At 43.9% G+C, this 27,227-nt stretch overlaps 1 protein-coding gene and 2 long non-coding RNA genes across 6 annotated transcripts in view; 2 read left to right on the top strand and 1 right to left on the bottom strand.

Annotated features, from left to right (window-relative positions):
* Positions 1-27,227, bottom strand: part of PACRG (parkin coregulated) — a 592,113-nt gene that overhangs the window by 151,693 nt on the left and 413,193 nt on the right. The gene's annotated exons all lie outside the window — the stretch shown is intronic.
* LOC118153135 (uncharacterized) overlaps positions 11,676-27,227 on the top strand; it is a 44,541-nt gene continuing 28,989 nt past the window's right edge. The window contains exon 1 of the long non-coding RNA XR_004742429.3: positions 11,676-11,743. This is a non-coding gene — a long non-coding RNA (uncharacterized LOC118153135). The remainder of the gene's footprint in view (positions 11,744-27,227) is intronic.
* On the top strand, positions 18,290-24,496 carry LOC118153136 (uncharacterized). The gene is made up of 3 exons (XR_004742430.3): positions 18,290-22,007; positions 23,815-24,095; positions 24,353-24,496. It is a non-coding gene; the product is annotated as an uncharacterized LOC118153136 (long non-coding RNA).

Below are 27,227 nucleotides of genomic sequence, written 5' to 3'. Positions count from 1 at the left end.
TTTTACCAGCAGAGTGAAACAATAGCTTTTTTGACTGTGCAGACATTTTAGCTCTCTTTTTGCAATAAACGGACCCAAGAGCATCATCATCCGATTTGTCACAGTGAGACATTCTGCTCATGAGAAGCTGTAATCTCCAATGTTGGAAAAGATTATCTGAACTTTATGTTGATACAACAGCTATCGATTTCTAACATAAATATAATCTATTTAGGATTCCTTTTGTTTTGATTTCTTGGAATTCAGTAATGGACATTATGGTGGACTGTTTTGCCACAAAATAAGATAAAAGAGCATTTTGTCAGATACGGAATTTTGTCAGGGTTTGTACTCAGGCAGCCAGACACTATATCGTAGTAAGTAGACTATGCTTCATTCAGAATGGACTATTTTACGGTGACATGCGTGGTAAACGCATCCTCTCCCAGCACAGATGGCATCAAAATGCTTAGTGATTTTTTTTTTTCCAGACTTCATGTCATGCTGTGGGAAGATACGGCTGAAATAAATACATTTTATTTTGCTTTGTGACATTTTTCCATATGATTTAATTATAGAGAAGGGCACAGGAGAGAGCTTCGCTATTAAGTGGGATCCATTATACGCTTAAGAGCAAACTCAAATCTTTTGTTGAGCACATTTTTAGAAAATAAATTGTTCACGCCATGTAAATCATATGACATTTGGTTGCAGTCAATTTGGTTTATGTATTTTGCCCAAAGGAACAGGTGATTCGAAGTTTAATTTGCCCCTCGCCTACTTATTCTTCATAACTGGAGCAGTAAGCAGTTCCTGGGGTATCAATATACCGATTAACAAAATAATTCTTTCACTGCTGTTGAAATAAAAGGCTGATTCTAATCTACATTTTGTTGTTGTTGTTGTTGAGCTGGGCAAGTGGAACAAACAAAACAGTCAAAGAGGAAAGGAGGGACAGAAGACAGAGCCAGTGTTTCCCTCAGCAGATGCAGAGGAAATGAGCACGAAAGCCTTTCACATGTGCTGGGCGCCAGCGACGCTGCCCAGAAGCCCCGCGCCGAGCCACTGCAGCCCAGGGATTGGGGCTTCTGTGTTATTCCAAACAACGCGTCTGTCTTTCGTTAGAATGGGAGTTGAAGCAGATTTTAACTCCTATTTAACTTGTATTTAGATGAAATCAGGGGCGCTCGTTGGTAAAACCAGGGAATATTTCAAATAAGACAAACTGTATTATATTGGAATCATAAAGTTTTAAAAATAATTCTGTATTTAAGGAAGTTTAAAAAAAAAAAAAAAACGGCGAGTGGTGCCATAGATGCAATGATGCGCTTTCATTCATTCTCCCCCCTCGCCCCCCATTCTCATCTTCACTGTCCTAAAGGAGGCCTCCCTGGCCTGTCGCCCGGGCCGTCACAGTGGCCTCTGAGTGATGCTTCTCCTCTCAGCTTTCTGCTTTCTGCCAGGCTCCCTCCCTCCATTAGCACCCTGAAGCCTGGCAGGGTGCGTCTTGAAGGCTTGAGTCTGCGCTCCCTCCTTGCTCACCCCACGCTGGACGAGCGCCTCTGCTCTGGGTTACCCTGAATCTCAACACTTATCACGAGGATGGAGAGGTGTGGTCATTTCCCCCTTTCCCCAAGAGACTGCGGTCTCCCAGGGGTGGGGCTTGGTCCTCTTTGAGGCTGGCTGCGTTCTCGGTACTGGTTCCTCCTGCAACCAGTAAATATCCACTGGCTGATGGGAGGCGTGAGGTCACTGCCAGCCGCCGTTCCTCACTGAGGTTTGTGCGTTCTTTGGGCTCCAGGCAGACCTTTCTCCCTTCCGTTCTCTCGTCCTCCGCAGCCCCTGGGCGCCCCTGTCCCACGCTGGCTCCGCTAAACCACTGGCCGTTTCCCGCGCAGGCAGCGCGGCCTCCCTGTGTGGTGCCTCTGCCGTGCTGTACCTGGACTGCGCTTCACGCACCCCGGGAAACTGTCACCCCGCTTGAGGGCTCCTGTTCATCACACCTTTCCGAAGCTTTTGTCTGCATTCTCTGTGTGACTGTGTAGCCCTCGCCACCCACGTTTCCTTGGCAGGCAGTTGGCCCTCGGAAATAGGGACCAGGTCTTTGTACTTTTTTGTTGTTTAACTTCCATAGACCCTAACATATGTGTATGTCACCTAGGAGAGTCTCAGCACACGCTTTTGACATCAAGCGTCTGTTAAAAATCACCACTGCTAACCCTTGTCTAGCACCTTTCGTTCACATACATACATGCATACCCTGGGCACACATCACTTTACCAGTTTGCCACGGGAACTCTGCCAGGAAATAAAGTCACTATCATGAACCTCAGATTGGTTCAGGGACGTGCCCAGGGCCACTCAGCTATCATTGCTGACTGGGAATTAAATCTAGGTTTCTGTCTGTAAACCATGTGGCCTATCCAGTTCACAATGCTTTGGAAATCAAGTGTGATGGGGGCCCAGCTTGAACTAAGGCCCTGAACCAACCGGCCAGTGGCTGAGACGTGGAAGGAGTTTGAGAACTGTATTATGTGTTAGTCTGATAGTTTTGCATTCCGGTCCCCATCATTCCTGGAGGAGTGAAAGGTTCAGAGATCGGAATGTGGTTCTACTCTCTCTCCTATGCAGCTTCTTAACTCAAGTGAGGGCAGAGCCCAAGGTCCCTAACAGTCACCCCCAGCATCCATGGAGTGTGGCCTGACATGCAGGCTGGATGGGAAACTGACGCAGTGTGAACTGGGGACTTAGTTGTGAGCCCAGGGTGTGGGCAGGGGTTGGATGGTGACCTCAGGCCAATGTAGAGGATATTCTCTTGTTAGATGGAGCAGAAGAGGAAGAGACTGGCAGATATCAAATGGAAGCTGAAAAGTCCGTGTCATGAACACATGTGACTCAGATATCCAAAGGAATTTGAGGGAGATTATGGCGATTGCAGAGCCAGTGTAAACAGAAACAAATACTATTTTGTTACTCATTGTGACCTAATTTTTTCCTCCCAATTACCCTTCCTGATATGGCCTCAGTGTTTTTAAAAACAAATATTTTACATCCTATTTTTTTTAAAGAGAACTTCTTTTAAAAAAAGTGGAACTCTGCAAAGCCTCATGATTATGCATGAGAACAGAAAAATAATAAATAGAAGTCTGAAATAATGTCTATTTTAACCAATTTCTGCTTATCTGAGAAAGGTTGTTTTTGAATCATGACAGCTTAAAAATAAATCACAATATCTATTTACCTCTAAAATATATTATTTGTAGGTTTAAATAATAATTCAGGTCTACAAGTTCTTTTTCCCTTTGAAAATTTATCTTTACAATTATTTATTAACCTTTCTATTTTGCAATAAAAGTTATTTCTCACACCAAAAGGAATTCAGACTGAAGGTCTAAATCTATTTGGGTATAAATTGTCTTAATAATCTTAATATTTAATATGCTACTAAACACTTTTGAATGACTCATAAACCATTTCTAAATTAATAAAATACAATAACAAGGTTAGATACAAGAATAACATGATACAAAAATATGGACAACATTATTTTTTATACTAATAAAATCCTCAGCATTTAAATCTAGCTCAAAAGTGGAGCTGAAGACTGAGTGCGGAGGCTCACACCTGTAATCCCAGCACTTTGCGAGGCAGAGGCAGGCAGATCACCTGAGGTCAGGAGTAGGAGACCAGCCTGGCCAACATGGGGAAACCCCACCTCTACTAAAAATGTAAAGTTGGGCGGAGTGGCTGGTGCCTATAATCCCAGCTTCTCGGGAGGGTGAGGCAGGACAACCGCTTGAACTCGGGAGGCAGAGGCTGCAGTGAGCCGAGATTGTGCCACTGGACTCCACCCTGGGCGACAGACTGAGGCTGTCTCAAAAAAAAAAAAAAAAAATTACATAAAAGTGGAGCTGATAAAAAAATCAGCTGAATTAGCAAGTATGTTTGGCAATGGTTGAAACTCCCCAGGTGGGAGCTGCCAGCCACATCCCGGGCAGTGTACACTGGCTGGATGCACTTAATTGGGAAGAAGAAGATGGGTCAGGTCCTGATCTCCAGCAGTCCCTCCCAGCGGGAGCCATGCCCTCCACCTGCAGTGGCGTTGCACACATTTCCTACTGAAACTTGGTTAGGGTGGGATTCCATTAGCAGCCGGGCTGACAGATTCAGAGGTTGTCTTGCTGTCTGGTCTCTGGCGAGTCCTACAGCAGCCCTATCTCCCTGGCTCTGTGCGGCCCTGGACAACCCTACTGTGCTTCCAATAACCAGGACTGGCTTCTGTCTTCATCACCACTTTCACAGTCAGAGTTAAAGATCACCGTGCCCTACTTTGCTGGGGCCTTTACGCCTGGGCAGCTCTTGCCAGCTGGGGGCACTGGACCCAGTGGGCCTCACCCTGGCTGCAGTCCTACTGCAGTAGTTCTCAGCCTTGGCTGCATGTGCCACCTGGGAAGCTTTCGAAAATGCCCACCTAAGCTCCAGATGTTACCCTTGAATCCTTACGGGACCAGAAACGTGGAGAAAACTACCCTCTGACAGTGTGAACTGGGGTCTTTCTTGGGCAAGGATTTACCACTCTGGTCGTCTGCTCTTGCCAATCCGGAGGCTGTTCTCTTGTGGAATCAGATAGAGCAGGAGAGGAAGAAATTGGCAGAAACCAAATGAAAGCTGAAAAGCCTGTGTCAAGCACATGTGACTTAGATTATTTGGAAGCATTTGAGGGGATTTGGGTTATTGCACAACAAGTGGGACTAGGAATTGGCATCAAAACTTTTAAACCTTCCCATGTGATCTCAACATGCAGCCAGGATCGAGAACTATGGTCCTACCAGAGCTTGACTAGCCACGTTGATCATGAGCATCGATTTCCAACATCACCTGCAGCTGCCTCTCCCTGACCACACTCCACCCAGCAGGGTGGTCCTCTTTGTAGGTCAGTACCTGCCAAGACCTGGCTGTCCTGGCTCTCCAGGCTGGGGCTGGGCCCTGGCAGCTGACGGGTTACTTTCAGTTTTTCCTCCAGCAGAGTCCAGGCTGTGGAGACTCTAGCAAGCCCCATATCCAAGGCTGTGGGACAGGTGTTTTCTGCCCATGCAGTTCTGTGTGTCTTCTAGTGAGTTGTATTTGACCCTTCAGTACCTGTTCTCTGGCAGGTATGTAACCAGTCTCTTCCACTCAAAAGTTCTAGACTTACTTAAAATTTCATGCAAATCCATTTGAGGAGATACTTTTATGGTACAACAAACACGTGCCCACAATTTCAATTCCTTTCTAAATTTTCAGGAAGTAGCCCCTGGATTTTGAGAGGTCCACGCAGCTCCTAGTAACGCTATTGGGTAGCACGACGGAGCCATGGAATGAACTCACTTGAACCCTGATGTCAGAGGACACCCAAAGACAAAACACCAAATTAAGAAAATGAGGACCTTGACCATCGTTTCAACTTCTGGAGGATTGGAGGGGCTAAGAGTTGATCTCTTTCTCAATGAAACATGCACATTCTATTCTTAAGACTCTACTGTTCAGATATATACACAAGAGTGCACAAAATATATGCACAAGCACAAAATACAAGTTATAATATTGTGCTTAATAGCAAGATCCTCAAAATAACCTCATGTCCATCAAGAAGGAATCGGTTACATGTATGTGCAGAACCGTCCAAAGGAATGCATCCAGTCTTTGAACAAATGATCACATCAAAATGCCCAGATATGGCATGTTCTGCAAGGCATCACATTACATAGTAAACCCAAACCCACACCAAAAAACAGTCACCCACTTCTTGAAGATGTGAAAATGAATAATCCTAAATAAGGCTTTTTATCAAGAATGCAAATACAGCAGGCACGTCTCAGTGGGGATAAAAATGTTAGGCTTCCTGATGAAGATTCAGCCTCTGGAGTAATGACAAATAAAGTGGGGATGGCACATAAGACTGAAATCCTGGAGGGCCTTGAACTCTAGGCTATGGATTGTACTGAAATGCAAAAGGTAACAGAGAGCCAAGTGTATGTGTTGTTGATCACATGGCCCCAAAGATGGATGTTGAGAGCAGCACATTTTCTAATGGAACAGATGAGAGCATGAATTTCTTTCTTTTTTTTTTATGACAAGAGTCTTGCTCTGTTGCCCAGGCTGGAGCGCAGTGGCTTGATCTTGGCTCACTGCAACCTCCGACTCTCAAGTAGCTGGGACTACAGTTACCTGCCATCATGTCCGGCCAATTTTTGTATTTTTAGTAGAGACAGGGTTTCACTATATTGGCCAGGCTGGTCTCGAACTCCTGACCTTGTGATCCACCCGCCTTGGCCTCCCAAAGTGCTGGGATTACAGGCATGAGCCACCGAACCCAGCTGAGAGCATGGACTTCTAACAGACAGGATAAATCATGGCCTTGCCACTTCCTGTCACCTTGGGCATGCAGGAGCTCTGGACTCCAGGTGCCTCACATTCATATAAAGTGCTTGTGAGCAAATAACATGATATTTACAAGGAGCCTAGCAGAATGGCCAAGATAGTAAATACTTAATATGGTAGCTGAAGGGGAAAGGAAAATATAGAGAGCATGATGGGAATTCCTCCAAGAAGAGAGGGTTTTGTTCCCTTAAGCATATTAAATGAGGGAAATTCAGCTGACTACGTATTATTCTTCTTAGCAAGTTTCAGGTTCAGTGATTCTGAATTGGGGTTGGAAAATTGGAAGGAAAACTGAGTTGTGGGGGCAGAATAACTGTTTAACTTAATTACTAAAATGCCCGACTTTCCTATCATGATGTCAATATTCTCCACGCAGCAATTCTAGCTCTTATAAAAGTTATTTTGTTGAAATCTAGTATAGAAGATATGCCATTTATTAATTCATCAATGTATTTTAGTGAGTACAGTACCTGAAAAGAAAAAAAGTAATTATTCACCTAGAGGTCAAAACCTCCATTATTTTAAGTCTTGGTGACTTGCAAAACTCTGCGTGAAAATGAATACAAATATATTTGAGTTAGCTCTGTGGTAAATTAAATATCCTGGATATTAAATACACTTGACAAGACATCTTGAGGTCCTGAAAGGATGCCGCGTGGGGAGCATGATTATTGAATCTGTGGTGACAGCTTCCAGGGGATGGATTTCATTACTCGCAGATATATTTCTACTGTAGTCCCCCCATTACTAAAATGGCTGTAGAATCTTTATGAAGTTTCTCGGAAGCATTAACTCTGTCAAAATTAAGAAACCTCATCAAACGCATGTCCAAAAAATATGAGAGATGACAATGAATCCGTGTCTTGGACTTGACAGAGGACAGATCCATACAGAGCAATGTCTTTGATATGGTTCTCTCTATCTAATAGTGATTCCTAGACACACGGCCAAAATAATTGAAATGAAAAATAATTAAAGGTACAGAGAAAGGCTAACCAACACCTGAAGGGGAAAGCCAGGCTCTATCGGAGACAGGCTGGCAAGGAGAGAGTGGGGCTGAGTGTGGGTTGTCCATCCCTGGAGGAGGCAGGAGAGGAAGTCACAGGGGTGGAGGCAGAATGAGGACTGGGGCCACCAAAGGGGAGGGGGAGGTGTCTACCAGTGTCACGAACACTCTAGGACTGTCATCCCTGGAATTCTTCAAAGTAAAATTAGAAAACAATTTGTGGGAGGCATTCCTTTAAAATACTGTTGCTGAAGTGACCCGAGAGGACATTCCACCCCCTTATCCTGCAGAAGAAGAACCTAGAAAGGACAAGTAATTGGGTTAATGCTACCCCTGACCTTGTAAAAGTAAATAAGATAATGTATGGAAACAACTTACCAGAATACTCATGATATTGAATAGGTAGGAAGAAATTGGTGAGTGCAGAGTCAGGACTAAAGCCCATCATGTGAGACTCAGTCCAGTGATCTTTCCACTAGGGATTCAGCACTAGTTTTTAAAAATTGTGTAAGTGCAGTTATAATAAGAGTAGAACAAGTCTTCCTTTATAGCACATCAATTTCCTTCATTTTAGCTAAAAATAATAATATAATAAAAAATATATTATGATAAATCATATTTATTTTTAGCTAAAATGATATATATATATAATTATATATTACATAACACATGTAATAAATATTATAACAAATATAGTATTTATTATTTTTAGCTAAAATGAAACTTTAAACTCTTTAAAATGCCAGACAGATACAACATTTAAATTCTTTAACAAGGTTACATCTTGTGGCACTTAACAGCAGTATGCAATGACAATGTGGACTCAGAGAGGTTCCCTAAGTTGCCTGAGGTCGCACAGCCTGGAAGCAGGAGATCTGTGATCCAGCTCTCTTACTCCAAAGCCTGTGCTCAAGGCATTCAAAGCTGCTATTCTCAAAGGCATGATCTACTCTATCTTCAAGCAACATGCAGCAGTTATTCAGGAAGGATCGGCATGTGGTTTCTTATGCAGACCCACAGTTTAATACGGCAGCACGATCGAGACCTGGATTGCAAAATGGGTTTCTAAAGCTAAAGAAGGCATGTTTAGTTAGAGTGGTACTTAAGGCAGATTCCAAGTGCTTTCAGTACCAAAGCCTGTGCCTGCTGCCATGTGACGAGCTACCTGGCACGTCGGAGTGTGTGATATTATTTCCTAGTAATGTCTAATTCAAAATTACATATTTATGTCATCTGAAGATTGTGACGGATTAGAGAACCAATGAAATTCAGGGTTACGTTTTGCTATTACCTCTTCTCATCTAAAAATAATTTAAAACACAAATTTGAAAAGTTGTCCTTGCTGGGAACCTACTTCTGAAAAAACCGCCCGGCTTGCTGTAACTTTTAATGATACACATCCTACTGTAATTCACATTGCCTATTAATCTTTCTTAGGTTTTATTGTTCTTGGCTATTTGCATAAAAATGGAAGCTTTGATCTTTAAGGGTTCATCAGCTCAAATAGCTGGTTCCCTATCCTAAGATACAAGTAATGATGGGTGAAAGAGGTTTAGTGGTTCAGTTCAGCCAGGCATGCACAAGCAGTTCCTAAAACCCATCACTCCCTCCTCCGTGTCACCGGGGTTGCTTTTACTATAATTCTCCACTCAAGTTCATCTTAGTATCTTCCTCAGCCCAAACATACATCAAGGTGGCCACTCCCTCTAGGGACAATTCTTAATATCACCAGCAGCCTCATTTCACTACAGAGCAGAAAAAACACAGGTGAAGGCCTAGTCTTGGTTTCGTCATGTACTTAAGATTTATGGGAGCATTTCCCATTCTCTCAGAGCTACCTCCTGGTCCTGGTGAGGAATAAGAGATGTTATTTACAAGAGTCTATACATGAACCCATAAATACTTAGTTTTGCATTTCTTTCCAAGAACTGTAGATCATTTCTATGGATTCTTAGGTCCTAGTGGAAAAGCCAAGGGTTAAGCCCCTCAGCTTGCTAACGTCCATTAATTGTCAACTAAGGAGTAAATGATCCCCCATTTGTTCTTGGTCTAATGACAACTTGCATAGTGTTACTAAAACTCAAGAAAGGTTCACTGAAGAAAATACGAAGTGACGTAAACGGCGGGGAACAGAACATGAGGAATGATAGAATCCTCCAAGCCGAGTGCTTGTGGCTTCGTTTAATTCACCAGGGGTGTAGGAAAGTGAAACATGGGTTTGTGTCCTTTTTCATTCTGAGAAGTGACTGTGTACATCCTCAGCTGGCTGGATAACTATTCTTAGTGTGAGAGCAAGCAGTAGTCCCAGGAGCAGGCATGAGCTCCACAGCCTAATGTGTGTGCATCCACTCATTGAGCTGACATTTGTAATTCACCATGCCTGGTGCTGGGGAGGCAGCGACAGGGCAGACAAGTTCCCTGTTCACGGGGAGCTCCGCTGGTCACCAGCAAGGTGCAATAAAGAGGGAGAGGTGACAGGAGAGACGTGAGTGTAGGGACAACAAGCACCCAGAGGGAGTTTGCATTTCCACCTCGGAGGGTGGGCCCTGGCAGCTGTTGTAGAGGTGGTGACTTGGGAATGATCAAGGCTGAAGAGCAGAATTAGTAGACACAGACGCAGTCACACAACTACTCAGCAAATGCCACTGGTTTCTTGAATGTAGGCACTACTGGACATGGGACAGAGGATGGAGAGCAATATGCCCAAACAGGAAGTTGGGACTTTACTCCACAGGTAGCAGTTAGTTATTGTCGGTAGGAGAAGAGATGTGTTTTAGGAAGATCACTCCATGGTGTGATAGTCAGAATATTCTGCCCACCACCACCAAGACGGCCGTAATCTAATTCCTAGAACTCTTGACTATGTGGCATTACATGACAAAAGGGACTTTGCAGACACACTCACATTAAGGACCTTGGGATAGGGAGATCCTTTTGGATAATCTGGGTGGATCTAATGTAATCACGATGGTCCATAAAGTGGCAAAGGGAAGCACAAGAGGACAGCAAGATGACAGAGGAAAAAGGTCAAGGAGATTTGACATTGCTGGCTTTGAAGAAGTTGGCTTTGAAGGGGCCCATGAGTCAAGGAGTGAAAGCTGGGCAAGTCCAGGAAGCAGGCTTTCCTGCAGAGCCCCAGGAGGAGACACGGTTCTGTAGATACCTGGATTTTAGCCCTGTAAGACCTGTGTGGACTTCTGCATTCCTGAGCTGTAAGATAATACGTTTGTGCTGTTTCAGGCCCCCAACTCCATAAATTTGTTTTGGCAGCAGAAAACTAGTCCAAATGGCTCGGGGAGGACCAACGTGGGAGGGAGCATAGCTCCCAGAAGGAGAGAGCTCCTCAGTGGGAACCCAGTCAGCAGCAGTGGAAAGGGAGGAAGTCACAGGGCACCATCAGATAGGACTTGTGCACCTGGCTGGGGTGCTGGTTCAGAAGAAAGGTGCCTGGGGAAGGACAAGCGATGTAGGACTAGCAGCAGACTTGGGGAAGGTGAGAGTTTAGCTTTAAACATTTTAAGTTGAGAATGACCTTGAGGCTTTGAGGAACAGATAATTCAATATCTAGGTCTGTGGCTCAGGCAAACTGAAATTTCGGAGTCATGAGTTTAAAGGTGGCAGCGGATGCCCAGAGCCAGGCTGACAGCCCTGATGGAGAAGAGGCTGCAGGAGCCAAGGGCCTGAGGGGAGACCACAGCAGGCAGCTCAGGGTCAGATGGGAGAAACATTCCAAAGGCAGCCTTCCAGACTGTGGCTTTTCTCCTGTGGAAGTGGTGAGGGCTTCCACAGAAGAGTGCTGTGAAGGGCCCCTCGGCCTGTCTCGGGGCTCAGGGAAGAGTTCTTTTTTCTTTTTTTGAGAAAGAGTCTTGCTCTGTTGCCAGGCACCAGGCTGGAGTGCAGTGGTGCAATCTCGGCTCACTGCAATCTCTGCCTCCTGGATTCAAGCAATTCTCCTGCCTCAGCCTTCCGAGTAGCTGGGATTACAGGGACATGCCACCACAACCAGCTAATTTTTGTATTTTTTTTAGTAGAGACTGGTTTTCACCATGTTGGCCAGGATGGTCTCGATCTCTTGACCTCGTGATCTGCCCGCCTCGGCCTCCCAAAGTGCTGGGATTACAGGTGTGAGCCACCGTGCCCGGCCAGGGAAGAATTCTTAAAGGAGACAATACTTAGCTAAATCCTGAAGGATGAACTTGGAGAAAAGAGGGGAAAGGCCATTCCAGACAAAGGGAGGAGCATATAAAAAGGCCCCTGTACAGCACAGTGTGTGCCAAGATCGAGAGGCAGCTGGAGAAGGCTGGCGAGTAAAGCAAGAGGACGTGTGTGGGCACAAAGGTAGGTCAGCCGCTGGAATCACATCTTCAGTTGGAGCGGAGCTGGGACGGAATAGACACGCAGCTGGGGCTTCTGAAATGGGCATGGGATTTAGAGTCAGGTGAACGGATTTATAGTGATACTGAAAATGAATTTTTAAAGGCACAGATCAGAGATATTTCAAATGAACTTCTTAGTTTCTGATACTTAAAATAGTTGCAGATAACTTTTTCTGTTGCATGGCCTGAATGATGACATGGTACTCAAAAAGGTTTCTATAGATGACAAAAAGGTATCTCGTTGAATCTGGACATCCTCTCACCATCAGCCAATAGGGCCCCTCGCTCTCAGAATACACAAGACATGCCCCAATCCAGGGCCTCTGCCCTAGGCCGGCCAGGCCTTTCTCTCCCCAGCTTCCCATATCTAAATTTTACTCATTCTTCAAAGTGCAGCCCAAACGCCATCCCCCTCCGGAAGTGTTCCCTGACCCCTCGAGTTGGAATGACCCTCCCTGCTTCATGAAGGGGTGAGGCTTCTCTTCACGCGGTTCATCTATACTTCCTAGCTCAGGGTACGGTTCAAGGGCAGAGGAAGCAGAAGCATCTTTGGAAGGGGGGCTCGGGAAGGGTCTTTCATGCCTGTTTGGCATTCACCGGATGCCCAAAGGGGAAGTCACTTTAGGAAAGCAGCCTTTGTACCACTTGATTTGACAGTTTTGTGTAGGAGGAGGTATGGGGGCAAAGTGGAAAGTAGGAAGAACCAGTGAAAAATTAATTCTGTAATCTAGGTGTGAAGGCTTTGGAGGCCAAGGACAAGTCATTTTGTGTTGTAAGTTATTATATATATGTATTCCATGTTTTCTTCCACATTAAATGTTTAAAAAGTGCTCATCTCCTCTAAAGTAGTAACTTAACTTCCAGTGCTTCAGAGATAAGAGCTTTGGGCTTGTTTTGTTGATGTGACAGTTCCAGAATGTCACATGCAGGTGGCCAGAGGACACGGACCGTGTGTGCATGAGGCGTGTGGTTCTTGCTGTAGTTGCCTGATCAAACACAGATGCTCAGTTAACTTTACATTTCACATAAATATCAAAAATGTTTTTAGCATAAGCATGTCTTAAGTATTTCATACTTGTATTAAAAATTATTTCTTGTTCATCTGAAATTCAGATTAACTGGGTATCCTGTATTTTTATTTGTGAAATCTGGCAGGTCTACACAGTGTATGAGCAAGAGCAACATCTAGATGTGGAGCGGAGTGATTTCTGGAAGTCAGTGTGGCTTATTTAATTCCTTTCTCCGCTGTAGCTTTCCAATCCTTTTGTCTGTCTCAATACTGGAGATGCCAGGATTCCTCTGGAAAGCCACCTCACTTAGGAGTCTATGCTGCAGGGAGGAAGGGTCTGTGACCTTTAAGATGAACTGTCAGAGTGTCTCCTGGAGCTGCCAAGACAGCCTCTTATCTAATGTCTAACCTAAATATCTCGACTGCTGGCCACTTTCCTCGTCATTCCTGCGGTGGCACTGGCAAATGAAGGACCACACAGTGCCCACAAAAGCCCTTTATAGCCACATCATAGGCAACTATCATGTTGCCTCTTGATCTTTCTGTTTGGCTGAGCAACCCTGGGGCACGTCCAGTTCCACGGAGGGGGCTGTACCAGGGCTAGCTGTTAAGGGCACCCCCATTCTGGTCATCCTGATGCCAGGAGGCTCCCAGTTCTGAGGCTGGGACATCCCTCCTGGGAAGAGGAGATGTCTTTCCACAGACTCTGAAATGCTCCCCTTCCCCAGAGACATAGGACCGCTGGTGCAAAATCACAGCTGCTCTTCCTCTCAGGGCTTCGCAGGTTTCGGTTTCTGACCACTGCTGGTAATCACTGTTTCCTTCTTTCCATGTTGTTCGCCCTTACTGCAGCAGGAGCTGGTGGTTCCAAGGGAGAAAGACTCGTGCATCTTACACTCAATAGTGATAGTATTGACATGTCACAAAAGAGTTGATTATTCTTTCAGTTGCACTCAGTTTTCACTTGTCAAAACCTCTTCATCTTTTTCCCACACTAAGTTTAATCGGTTCTTTCATCGTTTGTGTTTATGGGATTATCTCTTCAAGACACTACTTTGCATTTATCTTTATTGACTTGCGTTGCATTCAATTGAGTCGTCCATCCAATGCGCTTGTTTCATTTTGGATACTTCAAATTGTCAAGTGAAATGGGATGTAAACTGATGTTAAAAAAAAAATACCCTTTTAGAAACTCCAAGAATTCACACGACTACACAGGAATCAATGCCAAAAGTCACCACATTTTGTATTTTCAAATATGACCTCATATTGCCTGTTGAGTAAATTGGAAAGCACTTCTGAAAGTAGCATTTTAATAAACACACATCTGAAATAGAAATCTCCCAGTTGCATTTCCAGAATGAGGTGGATGAACGAAACAAGAGCACTGAAAATGTGCAGGGGAATCCAGGAGTGCTGGCCCCTTCCCTCGCAGGTCACCACACCCTGGCGAGAGCAGAGTTTATCCATCAGATTGGCGATTCGGAACTATCGGTATCATCTGTGGTAGTCACGACGACTAAATATTTCCGACTATACTTTTGTGCTTAAAGGATAAGTTTCAATCTGAATTTTTTTTTTTTGAAGCAACCATTACTCAGGATAGAAAGTTTCTACCCAACATTTAAATACAAACAAAAATTATTCGATATAGAAATTTGTCTGCACATATTGTGAATTGTTTCCATTTTCCTTTATTGTCCTTTAATGACCTCATCGAGAGTGCCTAATTAGCTCGCTAGTCTGCAGAACACTGGCTCTCCCCTGAAGCAGCCAAGCAGAATTGTTGACTAACCCTTTTCCCCTCCCGAGCTCACTGCCGTTAATGGGCGGAGTTCAGGAGGAAGAAGCTGGGAGACCCACTGTTACAGAAAGAGTTGTGCTGTCTGCATTGAAGCAACAGTTTAGGGACAGTCGTAGCCTGCGCTGACATACAAAAGGAAGGTTTCACAAAATCACCTTGCCAATGTCAGTTAATAATGCCTTTTGATGCCTTCCAATATTGCTGCCAGCTGCCAGGCAGGCAGATTTGGGTGCCAATTTTCCTTCGTCTGTACATATCTCTTGAAATGCCCTTGTAAGAAATAGAATGTGGGATCCAGCGATAAGTTAGGAATGGAAATCTCAGAACTGAACTAAGGATGATGGTCAGATCTATGGATATAACTTGGGGTCCTTCCTAAGTTCTAGGCTTTGTTCTATGAGGGTAAAATAGAAACAGGTGGTTTTAAAATGTAGCTGAGGGATCTACATGTGTTAAAATGGTCAAGGGAGATATCAGCCTCAACCTCCTGGGCATTTTGGCTCCAATTAATATACAAATTTATGTTATATTAGAACAAATAATCAGTTCAAGGTGTGCTCCAGCAAAGACCCCAAATGTAACAGGATTTCAAGAGAAGTTTGTGCATTTTCTCTTAATTTAAAGCATTGAAACCATAGAAGCATTTTATTCTAAAAATAGCCACTTAATGTCCCAAAATATAATTCCCTTTTTCTCACTAATTAGTTAAAGATGAAATAATGCTTGAATACTTCATAATCTTAAATTCACAATATTTTACTTAATTAAAATAGGTAATTTAGAAAAATAATTGGCAATTGCTAAAGCCTCTAATGCTGATGAGAATTGAGCTGGAAGCATTCTTTCATCACAAATTGGTACTTAAAATATACAGTTCTGCACACAGCTGGGAAGTGCCATTGTAATTTGGCATTTATGTTCAGTAGCTATCATTAAACCAAACAAACTGAAATTAAAGAGCAAAGAAAAACAGTGGATTTAAGAAGACATATTCGGGGTAGAAACCAAGGGCTCAAATGTATAAATAGGACCTGCTAAGCATTTGTTAGGAAGTGATTGTTATGTAACATGTGCAAATTTCTAATACATTGATTCATTTCATACTTCATTCTAGAAATACAGCTTTGATAATATTTAAGTTCTGTTAAAAAATTAAGGTTATATAAATAATATTCCTTGGACCAAAGGATATGTTTTAGTCAGTAAACTTAACTTTTATTCATGATTTTAAAAGTAAAGATGTTTATGGGACGTTATGCTTACTGAAGCTCATTTAAAGAAAGGTGAGGTAATCGTATCTGGAATCAGCAAACCATTTTCCTATCAAGGACAAATAATAAAATGTCTCTCTGAAGTTCTACACAACATAGCACGGATTCACGCTAATTTGTAGGAACATGGAAGAAAAGCATCCTTCGGAGGCCTTGTTTGTTCAGTGGGAGGCTGTCTTTCTCGGGCAGGGAACAAAAGTCTGCCGATGAGGATGAGAACATATGTGTGTGTGGCTGGGGAGGGCAGGGGGAGGAATTCCATTCTACACTATGGAATTTGCTCTCACAGTTTCTCCTTGGTAACACATTAAAAAACATAAGATTTTAAACAGCAGTCTAAAGAGCAAGGAATTAAAACAACAACAACAATCAAGAAAAACAAGACCCAGTCCAACAAACGTTTCATTTTAGTGGAGTACAATGGTGATATTTCAGCTGTATCAAGTAAGTCTTTACAATAAAGATCATTTACATTCTTTTGCAAATAGAAGTCCAAAATATTTATCAAATTGCAGTCATGTTAAAGCAAATTGGGCATTTTTCGCTTTTCATGTCTTTTTTGAGATGTAAAAGTTTTAAAAATCCTTATATTATTTTCTTATTATTCCTCATCAGAAATAAAAAAATTTGATATATTTAAATCTTAAGTAAGAGATTTACTTTTAAAAGAAGGTCAGAAACTGGTTTTTGAAGTTCCAGGGCAGAGCAAACACCCCAAACCGATAAGGATATAGACAAAACGCAGCACAGAAAACATTACCCTTGGTCATGATTTCCAAAATTTATAATTTCAAGAATTTTAATTGAGCCAGTATTTCTTGCCCACCTCTGCTCACCTTTCAGTAGTCTAGAGACCGTCAAGACAGAGGGATCCAGAAAGAAGTCACCACCAAGCGGCTAACCGCCAATGCATTGTGACACGTGCTGGGCTGAAATCCTGACCCCGGTGCTGGCAGGAACACAGAGGGAGCAAATAATTCCATGGGTTTTCCTGTTCTTAGAGGGTGAGAGGCGGGGACCCTGAGCCTGGACGGCTTCCTGAAGAAGGTGATATTGAATTGACTTTGAAGTCCCATGGCTGGGAGATGGGAGGGAAATGTTCCTGGCAGAGAAGAGAAGGACAAGAGAAACAGGGGCATGGAGGCGTCCCCAGGGTCAAGGGACAAGGAGCAGTCCAGTGTAAGCACAGGCGCAGGAGCAGGAAGGTGAGGTCCCAGAGGGGCAGAAACCTGTAGAGGAGGATGAGAGCCAGCCAGTGGCCCTCCTGGTGTGTCCTGCTGGAATCTGACGGTGGGTGAGGACTGCACGAACTCCTACCTAGCGCCTGTCTAGCTCAGGGACGCCGCTGGAGCATGATTTATGCTAACTCACTTCATTCTCACAAGGTTAATGTTAGCTAGGTGTGATCACCACCCCTTTGCGTACATGGTCAAACTGAGGCACAGGTTGAGAAACCCGCGGTGTGCCTGGGCGGTGGCGGACCCAACAGCTTGCAAGGCAGAGGCCACTCCGGGGTCAGGAAGAACATCACCGCGTGCGGGGAGAGGGGCAGGGTGAGGACAAGCCACAGGAATGCCCTCGAGAAAAGCACTGACAGAGGATTGAGCTGACGCACAGCAAGACGGTGGTGCGGGGAACATTAAAAACGCGGAGCTTTACATCCACCGAGAGTGGGGAGTCCTGGGGCGGGAGGGTCCCAGGCATCCCTGAGTTTCCTAGAGAAATGGAAATGAGATGAGTTTCCTGGGAAGCCAGCGGGAGCACCAGGGCCCAGGTGGGAAACGCCGGGTGGGGATGAGGGTCTGTGCTGCTGGGTGGATTCAATCTGCAGGCAGGGGTTCTAGGCTGGCCCTGGGTAGGGGTGGGCAGGGTGACAGCTGCTGGAGCTCACAGGTGCTGGGCTGGTGATGCAGGTCTGGAGTGAGGACGGGGGTGCCCAGAGGGCAGGGGCTGCGTGGGCAACCCGGCAGCCCTGTGGAGAGGAGAAGGGGGTGCAGGGAGGCTCGCGGGGGTCAGGGAGTCGGAAAGGAAAGAGCCCAGGAGTCTGGAGACGCAGCTGCTTTGCCGGAGAAATTTCAGATCGCGGTGGATAGAAAAGCCCACGGGAAGCAAGGAGACTGGGGTTTCACCAGAAGGACTGGGGTGTTCTCCAGGGTGTGCAGGGAAGGAGGGCGAGGCACACACAGAGCTGGCTTCGGCTTTTCACTTTTTAAATCCTCCCGGTGGAGACCTGAGCAAAGAGGGACCTGGGCTAGTGCGCTGGAGGGAGGATGGAAGGGGGAGCAGAGAGGCCTCTGGAGGCCGCGGCCTGGGGAGGGGCCTTCCGGAAGCTCTGCAGCAGGAGGGGGCGTGGGGACCCCGACGGGCCTGGACTGTGCAGAAGGGGAGGTGACAGCGAGGGCTCAGTCTGTGGGAGGCGGCAGAACCGGGGCAGGAGCCTCAAGGAAGGGGAAGGAAGCCAGCCAGGGCCCGGCAGAGGCTGCACACCGTTTCCTCCTAACGCAGCCAGTCGACAGGGACGCAGTTCCCTCCAGCAGCGCCTGGCCGTTTTCAGTAGACGTCAGGGACATTTTTTTTCTCCTCTGCCATAGATTTTTCACAAAACCTTACACAAAAACTCATGCTCACAAGAATACTGAGCACCGATCACCCGTCTGTTGTGCGGCCGCCAGTTATGGGTTGGTGCCAACCTTAAGTGACCAGAGGCACTGGAATCTCTCATGCAATTGCACAGACAAAGCTCGTCCAGGAGAGAGGCAGGTATTTCCAGGGTTAGCAGCTGCCTGGGGACTGTGCGTTGTATGTTCTCGCATGTTCCAGCTCACGCAGAAATCACAGGCAAAGTTGAAACCAGTTGGGAAGGAGCTGGAGAGGAGCTAGCTATGTGCAGAGAGGAGCTGGTCACCGGGGCCAAGTTCAGTTGCACTGTCACCCTGCAGTGGGATACTGGGTATGCTACCATTTGAATCTGAAGAGGAGCGTGTGGGTTTTCGGGTGCCATTGCCCTGTTCTCTCAAAAAGCAGTGTGTTCTCAGAGAAGGGTGTTGGGCTTGGATGCAGCTTTCTGGCTAGAATGTTTCCTGTGTGACATGTGAACCAGCCTGGGATGGCCTGATGTGGCCTACACACATTATACCAGGCTCCAGGATCCAGCCTTTGAATGAAAGTGTGCACTGGATCAGTCCCTTTGTATATCAAGTTAAAATGAATTATTCAATGTAAAAAATATTCCAACTGTGCATACAACAGACCAGAAACTGTTTTCAGTCCAGTGGAAGGGCACAGAGATGACTGACGTGAAAAGTCCTCTCAAAAGACTGCCTCTAATGGCCACGGACACTTAAAACACTCAGGCTGTCAATTTGCAGCATTAAAGAAAAATCTGGTAAGAATAAAACTCCCCAAACTATAAGCATCTGTGACTTAGTACAGATTTCTAACATGTCTGCAGGCGGATTACAGTAGACACTGTCTTGTCCCAAGAGTGAGTTTTCTGCCTAATTTCATATTTTCAGTGGTATCAAGCAGGTAATGAGTGTTAACCAGTTGTCTACTGTGTGGAAGAACTGCATAAGGCAGCACGGGGGATGGAAAGGTGCATCAAATGCTGACGAAGCAGGCAGCGAATGAGTCTGTGAGAATGTTTCTATTCTGTTTGGTAAAGAGAGGTACTAGAGGGGCATTGCTAGGCAGGTAACGGCTTCCCTGGGGCTGGGACAGCAAACAGCCCAGTGTGCTCGGAAGGAAAGGCTGTGTGAAAGGAAGGCCTAGGAGTACAAAACGCACATATAATGTCAGGCTGTAAGTGGCATGCTACTTTTGTTTCCTTCTGAGGAACACTTGCTAACTACTGGTGATTTGGGGGAAGAAATGTGATAAAAGGTGGGTTTTAGGAAAGTGAGATACGAGGGAGGTGAACATGAAGGCAAGATTGGTGAGTTGAGCTTCAGAGAAAATGTTACAGTCAGAACAGAAAGAACTGCCATGTGATCACTGGAATTTGTTAGGAAATCCTCTATTCCTTGCAAGACTGGAGACACTAGGATGGCAACCTAGCCTCTGAGTCTCAGTTCATTCATCTTTAAGGTGGTACGGCAGCCCTGCTTATATAGTCAGATCTCATGAGGATTAAACAAATAAGAAAAGCACATTGAAAACAAATATGTTACTATCATCCTATGAAAAATGCTACATTATCATTTTTCTATATTCAAGAAATAAATACATGTGTTTCTATGATATGTTCAATGGTACATCCATTTGTAAAGCTCATATTCTCTCTTTTCATTTGGATCTTAGACATTCTTTTAATTCTATGCATTGAGTTGTGTAGATCACATGAGCTGAGTTCAGTATGTGGTCCTAAACCAGTCAGAGAAGGACACTGAACCTGCAGGCTAATGAGGGAGGGTAAGACATCCTTAAGTAACTACCATGGGAGTTGAGGATGATAAACTTCATGAGGAGTATTCAGCTAACCACAAGGGAGAATTGGAAGAGAAGCAATAGCATCCATGGGCTAACAGAATAGAAAAGGATTAAGAATGTAGATGCATGGCAAAAAGAGAGTTAATAAACTCCCATATGCTACGGTTTGACCTTGCGCAAAGTGGCATAATATTGCCTACGTTTTTAGAGGAATATTGTGAAAATGAATAGGACTCTATCTCCAAAACAATTAGAGATGTTTGGACAAAAGCCACCATAAGAAAAATTCAAGTTTATCATTTCTGAAAAGACATTTAAAAACATGTTAGCTTGTGAGGGAAAATACAAGAACAGCTTGAACTTAAAAGATGTTGATAGATCCTTTGTGGAATGAGGTTGAACACCCCATGTAAACAGACACCATTCATATCAGTGCTATGAAAAGCTAACAGAGAAAGATGAATAGGATGAAGCCGTTTTATTTACCTGTGACAAGAAGAGAAGGCCATCTAATAAGTTGGAACAAAAACACAACATACAATGTCAGGATTTTCTAAAAAGTAGAGCATTTCTTTTCCTTCAGACAATATGCTACACATATGGCAAGTTTCTTAGCTTCATAAACATCCACAAGTAGATAGCTTGGAGACAGATGGGAGTTTCACGACTTTGTCTTATTAATTTCTGTGCCATTAGACTGAATAATTCACAATTCAGATGATCAGCTCGACCTCTGATTTTGAAAATCATCAGAAGGCATCAGGGTAAGTAACCAAGGGTAGGAATGAAAATATCTCCATTGCCCTTGGTAACTGCTTGCTGTGGTCAGGAAGAGGTGGTGAAAGCCAAATCTTGGAATTCCAGAAATGGACACAAGGCTACCAACGGCATCTCCTTGTCAACATGTGTCATGCACAAAGATATGTAAAAGAAAGAAGACAAGGCCAGGCGCGGTGGCTCACACCTGTAATCCCAGCACTTTGGGAGGCTGAGGTGGGTGGATCACCTCAGGTCAGGAGTTCGAGGCCAGCCTGGCCAGCATGTTGAAACCCCGGTCTCTACTAAAAATACAAACAATTATCCTAAAAATACAGGATGCCTGTAATCCCAGCTACACGAGAGGCTGAGGCAGAAGAATCACTTGAGCCTGGGAGGTGGAGAGTGTAGTGAGCAGAGACTGAGCCACTGCACTCCAGCCTGGGCAACAAGAGTGAAACTCTATCTGAAAAAAAAAAAAAGAAAGAAAGAAAGAAGAGGGAGAGCGGGAGAGTGATGATCATGGGTACATATGGCTTTTTGGAGCTCAAAAGAGTCAGAAGAACTGAACATAAGGGAGAAAACAGCAGCAGAAGAAGGGAAGGCAGTGAACTGTGACTGTTAACTCACATGAAACTGAAATTCAACAATTTTAAGGTTTTTACCACCAGTGACTTAATACATGTTAGAAAGGTTACATTTGTAAGTGAAGGCAGAGCTGGCAGCTCTCTCTCATGCACTGCCTCTCATCTTACCCTGCAGGTCTCCTTCTCCTCTCCCATCTCCAGTAGGTGTTAGTGCCCCCCAGACACATCCAAGGCCAGGCCAGGGACTTTTGCTAATGGAGGTAAGTGACCTCTCACAGAAAATGGGATTCAACTGAAGGAGTAAAGATCAACAATCAAAACTTCCATGACTGGCATCCCAGTCGGTTCACAGGATGGATTAACCACTCCAGGTACTGAGGTTTTGTGTTCTCTGTGGTGGGGCTGACCGTGCAGTGTGGGATGTTTAGTAGCGTGCCCGACCCTTACCCACTGGAAGTCAGTGCTGTGTCCCCACCCTCACGAGAGGGAAAATCATCCTGGCTTGAAAACCAGTGCTCTGCACAGATTAGGAAAACAAGTGCTGTGGATAGGAAAAGTAACCTAATGACTGCAGAAAAACTGCCACTTCTGGACTGGTGGAGTGTGACACGTTGTGTTTATAGTTGATGTAGACAGGAAAATACACTGCATGACTCGGGTTGATTATACAAAAAGTAACAACAAATTCTGGTGTAGTTCCTGGCATCATAGCTCACAAATCACTTTGATTTACGTTGTCTCATTAAATCCTCATTACACTGTGAAAAGAAATATACAACCTCTAGTTTATGAATGAGAAAACCGAGGCTTGGGGTGGTCAAATGATTTGTCTAAGATGTAAGATTTAGCTGGAAAGAGATAGAGACCAGAATCAAACCACAGCCTTCAGACTCCAGATTCTGGGTTCTTTTCACAAATTGTCTCTCATGGGAGGTTGGGTGGGACCAGTGGTCTCCAGGCCAGAATTTACTGAGATGTGGAATCAACAGCAGTAAAGCTCAGAGCTGAAAGACGAGGCATCAGCTACCTTTCAACATCAGTAGGGCTCAGAGGGGATGGGGAAAAGAGGGTGGGAGGGGTCCCCAGTCTCTGCACCTGCTCCAGTCTTTCATTATGAAAGTGATCCTTTGCAGATGGAACTCCTCTGTTTTTTTCAAACTTTACATCTGTACCTGATGTTACTGCCTGGAGCTCACTAGACCAAAGGGATGCAGAGAGAAAAATGCTTATATTTGTATTTACTCTTTTTTTTTGAGACGGAGTCTCACCCTGCTGCCAGGCTGGAGTGCAGTGGTGCGATCTTGGCTCACTGCAATCAATCTCCACCTGCCGGGTTCAAGCAATTCTCCTGCCTCAGCCTCCCAAGTAGCTGGGACTATAGGCATGCACCACCACACCCAGCTAATTTTTGTATTTTTAGTAAAGACAGGGTTTCACCATGTTGGCCAGGATGGTCCTAATCTCTTGACCTTGTGATCCACCCCACCTGGGCCTCCCAAAGTGCTGGGATTACAGGCGTGAGCCACTGAGACAGACTCTTGCTCTGTCGCCCAGGATGGAGTTTAGTGGTGTGATCTCAGCTCACTGCAACCTCCACCTCCCAGGTTTAAGCTATTCTCCTGCCCCAGCCTCCCGTGTAGCTGGGATTACAGGCATGCACCACTGCACCTGGCTAATTTTTGTATTTTTAGTAGATATAAGGTTTCAACATGTTGGCCAGGCTGGTCTCAAATTCCTGACCTCAAGGCCCACCTCGGCCTCCCAAAGTGCTGGGATTATAGGTGTGAGCCACCACGCCTGGCCTAAAAACTACTTTTCAAAAAAGATATGCAATTATGAAAAACATCCAGTTGGAAACATCATTCAACTCAAACTCAACAAGGTCCCACATCGACCTCTTGGTCTTTCCTCCCCATCCCCTCTCAGGATCTCTTTGCCCTGAGTTTCCCACCCACCCAGGAGGCCCAGCCCTGGCATGGGATGTGGATTCTTCTCTCTGCCTCACCTCCCTGCTCAGATCACCCAGGCCTGCTGATTCTTCAACCACACATAACGACCACATAGGGCTAGCCTTAGAATGGAAGTTGAGTTCAATATCAAAAAAAGCATAATTGTGATTTAACAACTATATATGCACACACATAGTAACCATATGAATTTTATGTTAAACATTGGCAGACATCCTGAGAAGGGGTCTGAAGACCTTCCCGGGCTGTCCAAGTGCCACACGGCACAAACAAGGCCAAGAACTCTGCGCATGCAGACGTCTGATGTTGTTGCTGGGATCACAGGCATAATAGTATTAATTCATAAGCCACTGCAAACATATCACTTCATTTAGTCCTCACCACAACGTGTGAATAAAACCTCGTGGTTTGGAAACCACGAAGTCATGATGGACACCGTCATCAAGTTGAGACACCTTTCTCTTCGTGGTTTGCCAGGAGTTTCCATCATGAGTGAGTGTTGAGATTTCTTTTAATCACCTTTGTATTGTTAAATAGTATTAGATTTGCTAATACTAAGAGTTGCGAAGACAGTACAGAGACCTGTCTGCATCTTCACCTAGTTTCTCCGATGTTAATATCCTGTATTAATCTTCTATTTGTCAAAACTAAGACATCAACGTTAACATTTCCCATATTCCTTTTAACTAAGCTTCAGATATTGTTTGGATTTTGCCAGTCTTTCTATCACTCTCCTCTTTCTGTTTCAGGATTCCATCAGGATACAGCCCTGCATTTAGTTATTTTTCATGATCTTTGGAGTTTTGAGAAATATTGGCCAGGTATTTTGCAGAATTTCTTCAGTTTGGGTTTGTCTGATGAGTTTTTCGTCATGAAATTGGGGTTATGTTTTAATGGAGATAACATTACAGGGTGCAGTGCCCTTTGCAAACCACCCCAGCAGGGCCCTAGGAACTCAATGACGACATCCATCCCAAGGACAGTCCTACTTCCTCCTGATCTATTAGAATTTTTAAAATATGACGACATGTTACTTAGGATTTTTGTAATTATGTTAATATATTTTGCTTCTTTTTCATAAGTTATCCTACCTTCTTCTTCGATTCTTCTTTTTCAGTTCTTTGGGATAGTTTGAGAGAAAGAAATAATATTTAAATACTTAGAAAAACTGATTATAAAAGGAACTGGGTATGTTGCTTCTTTCTGCGGGAGGAAGCTTTTGATTATGTATTCATTTTCTTTAATGTTTATTGGTTTATTTAGAATTTCTATTTTTTGGTAATTTGTTTCTAGTAAATTACTTCTTTAAACTAAATTCCAAATTCATTTGCATTGATTCATGAATGAATTACTGTTTGTGACTTTTTCCTTGTACTCAGTCTTGGTGAAATGTGTGTATTTTATTTGCTGTTTCAAAGAACTGCTTTTGGTTTTGCAGATCCTCTTTACTGTTTCCTTGACATCCATTTCATGAGTGTTTGCTCTTTTGATTATTTCTATTTTTGCTGCATTTATCTTATTGTTCACGATCTCATTCTTAAACTGAATGGTCTACATTTATTTTCAATCTAGTGCTTTAGTTCATGAATTATAAATTCATTTCAAACATTATCTTTTTAGTTGCTAGAGAATATCACTTGGATAATATAAATTATTATTATTTAAATTTGTTAAAATTTTGATCTTCTTCATGGTCAGTTCTGTAAATGTTCTAGGAGTATCACCGTTGGGTGCAGAGTTCTCCTCTATATGTCAAAACTCACCTGTTAATTTTCTTACTAAAAGATCATCCACAGCCTCAATATTTTTTTATTTGATCCTTTACTTTGTGGATCTGTCCAATTTTCTTATAATTCTGTTAGCTTTTACTTTATATATTTCTGCTGTATTATTAGGATAATACAGGATCATGATTTTTATGTCGTTTTGGTGGATTTTGCTGTTTCTTACCGTATGATGCCCTTCCTTTCTCCATTAATGCTTTTTTTAATCTGATCTTACTATTACTTCATATGTTTCTTTAGCTTAATATAGATTTTTCATTTGTTTTTCTTTGAATCTTTTAGCATGGTTTTAGGTATGGAAATTCCTAAGTGATTAAATATTCTTATCTTTCTCTCAGATAAAACAAAGCTTTGGCTGACAACTGAAAACCCCTCCGACATCCTGCCATTGTTGTCTGGAGTGTTTGTTTGGCTTTTAAAAAAAAAAGCATTACAAAAATCCCATAGTTCATAAATCTTACTGACATTTTATCCATTTTAGGACTTGCCATTACTTCTGGTATCTCACTCTTGGCTGCGGGTTTATTCTTCTTGCTAATGTACTCATTCGGGCCATAATTTGACTCAGAGTTAAGCAGAGCTGGCAAACTCTTTTAATCTTTGTATGTCTGAAGTTGTCTTTATTTTACCTTCCCTCTTGGGTGGTATCTTAACTGTGTGTAAAATTCCAGGTGGTGGTTTTATTTTTTCTCAGCACTCGAGATATCAACCCACTGTCTTGTGTCTCGGACTGCTGATAATCCCACTGACGATCCGGTGGGTCTTTGTGGTGTCTGCCCTTTTTGCTGCCTTAAGTATTTTCTTGTTCTCATTAAGGTTTTGTGGTTTTATCACACCGTGTTTAGGATAGAGTTTACACATTTGGTCTTTCTCCATTGGAGATACACTTCCAATTCAAAGAGCAGCTTCCAACTCACTCATCTCTCCCATCTTGTCGTTAACCTTCATCCTCCCTAGGCAGCTTCCTAGGGAGGAAGAACAAATTCATAATGTGTTCTTCTTCGCATTCATCTGTTCTTGTTTCAGGATTTCTATCATTTCAAAAAATAATTTATTTTTACTTTTATGAATTTACCTTGTTTATTTCTTTGGACACCTAGCATACGCTTATTTTGGGACCTCTCATACTGTTATAGAAATTTATTTTAATTCGGAATGATTACGTGTTCTAAATTTTTATTTTGTGCACTGCCTTTTTTAGCATGGAATTTCTTCATGGGTTGTGAAACATTTTATTTGCAGACTTATTTTAAAAGGAAGAGGGCTCTTCCCTATTTCTCTCACCCCTTCTAAATCGTTGCCCTGTCTTTCCTATCTAGTAGTTTTGTGGCTGTCTGCACACCACTCCTAGAGCCCCAGTCCAGCAGCAGACAGCACTGGTGGCAGATTTTTATTTATATTTTTCACTTTTAGTGAAAGACTCCACTCTAGCCTCTGCCTCTGAACAGCAGGCCTGGCCTGGTACTACACCCCACAGGGAGACTCTCATCCTCCATACCCCATAGAGGCCAGGCTCTCGCCCACCATGGCCTGCTTTTCAACTGGGATCTCAGGAGGCCTGTGGCTTCAGGCCTCCTTACTGCCTAGTATTTCTATTCCATTTCTGGCCTAGGGATATAAGATGTTAATCTAGTCTCTGAGCCCAGATCTGACTCCTTGGGTTCCCTGTTGCAATGGTTTATCCATCATTGCTGCGTGCTTCATACATAGCATGTGTCTATATGCAGCTGAGTTTAAGTGTATGGAGCCACCATGGTAAGAGCAAGGAGGCTTCGTGGAGGGCAGCATTGATCGTCCTCAAGGGGAGAGACCAGCCTGGGTTGGGTTGATTGGGGAAGCT

This window comes from Callithrix jacchus, chromosome 4, assembly GCF_049354715.1.
Source record: "Callithrix jacchus isolate 240 chromosome 4, calJac240_pri, whole genome shotgun sequence".
In the NCBI taxonomy this organism is placed as follows: Eukaryota; Metazoa; Chordata; class Mammalia; order Primates; family Cebidae; genus Callithrix; species Callithrix jacchus.
The sequence above is the reverse complement of the archived record's forward strand: the minus strand, read 5'-3'. Positions and strand labels throughout refer to the sequence as shown.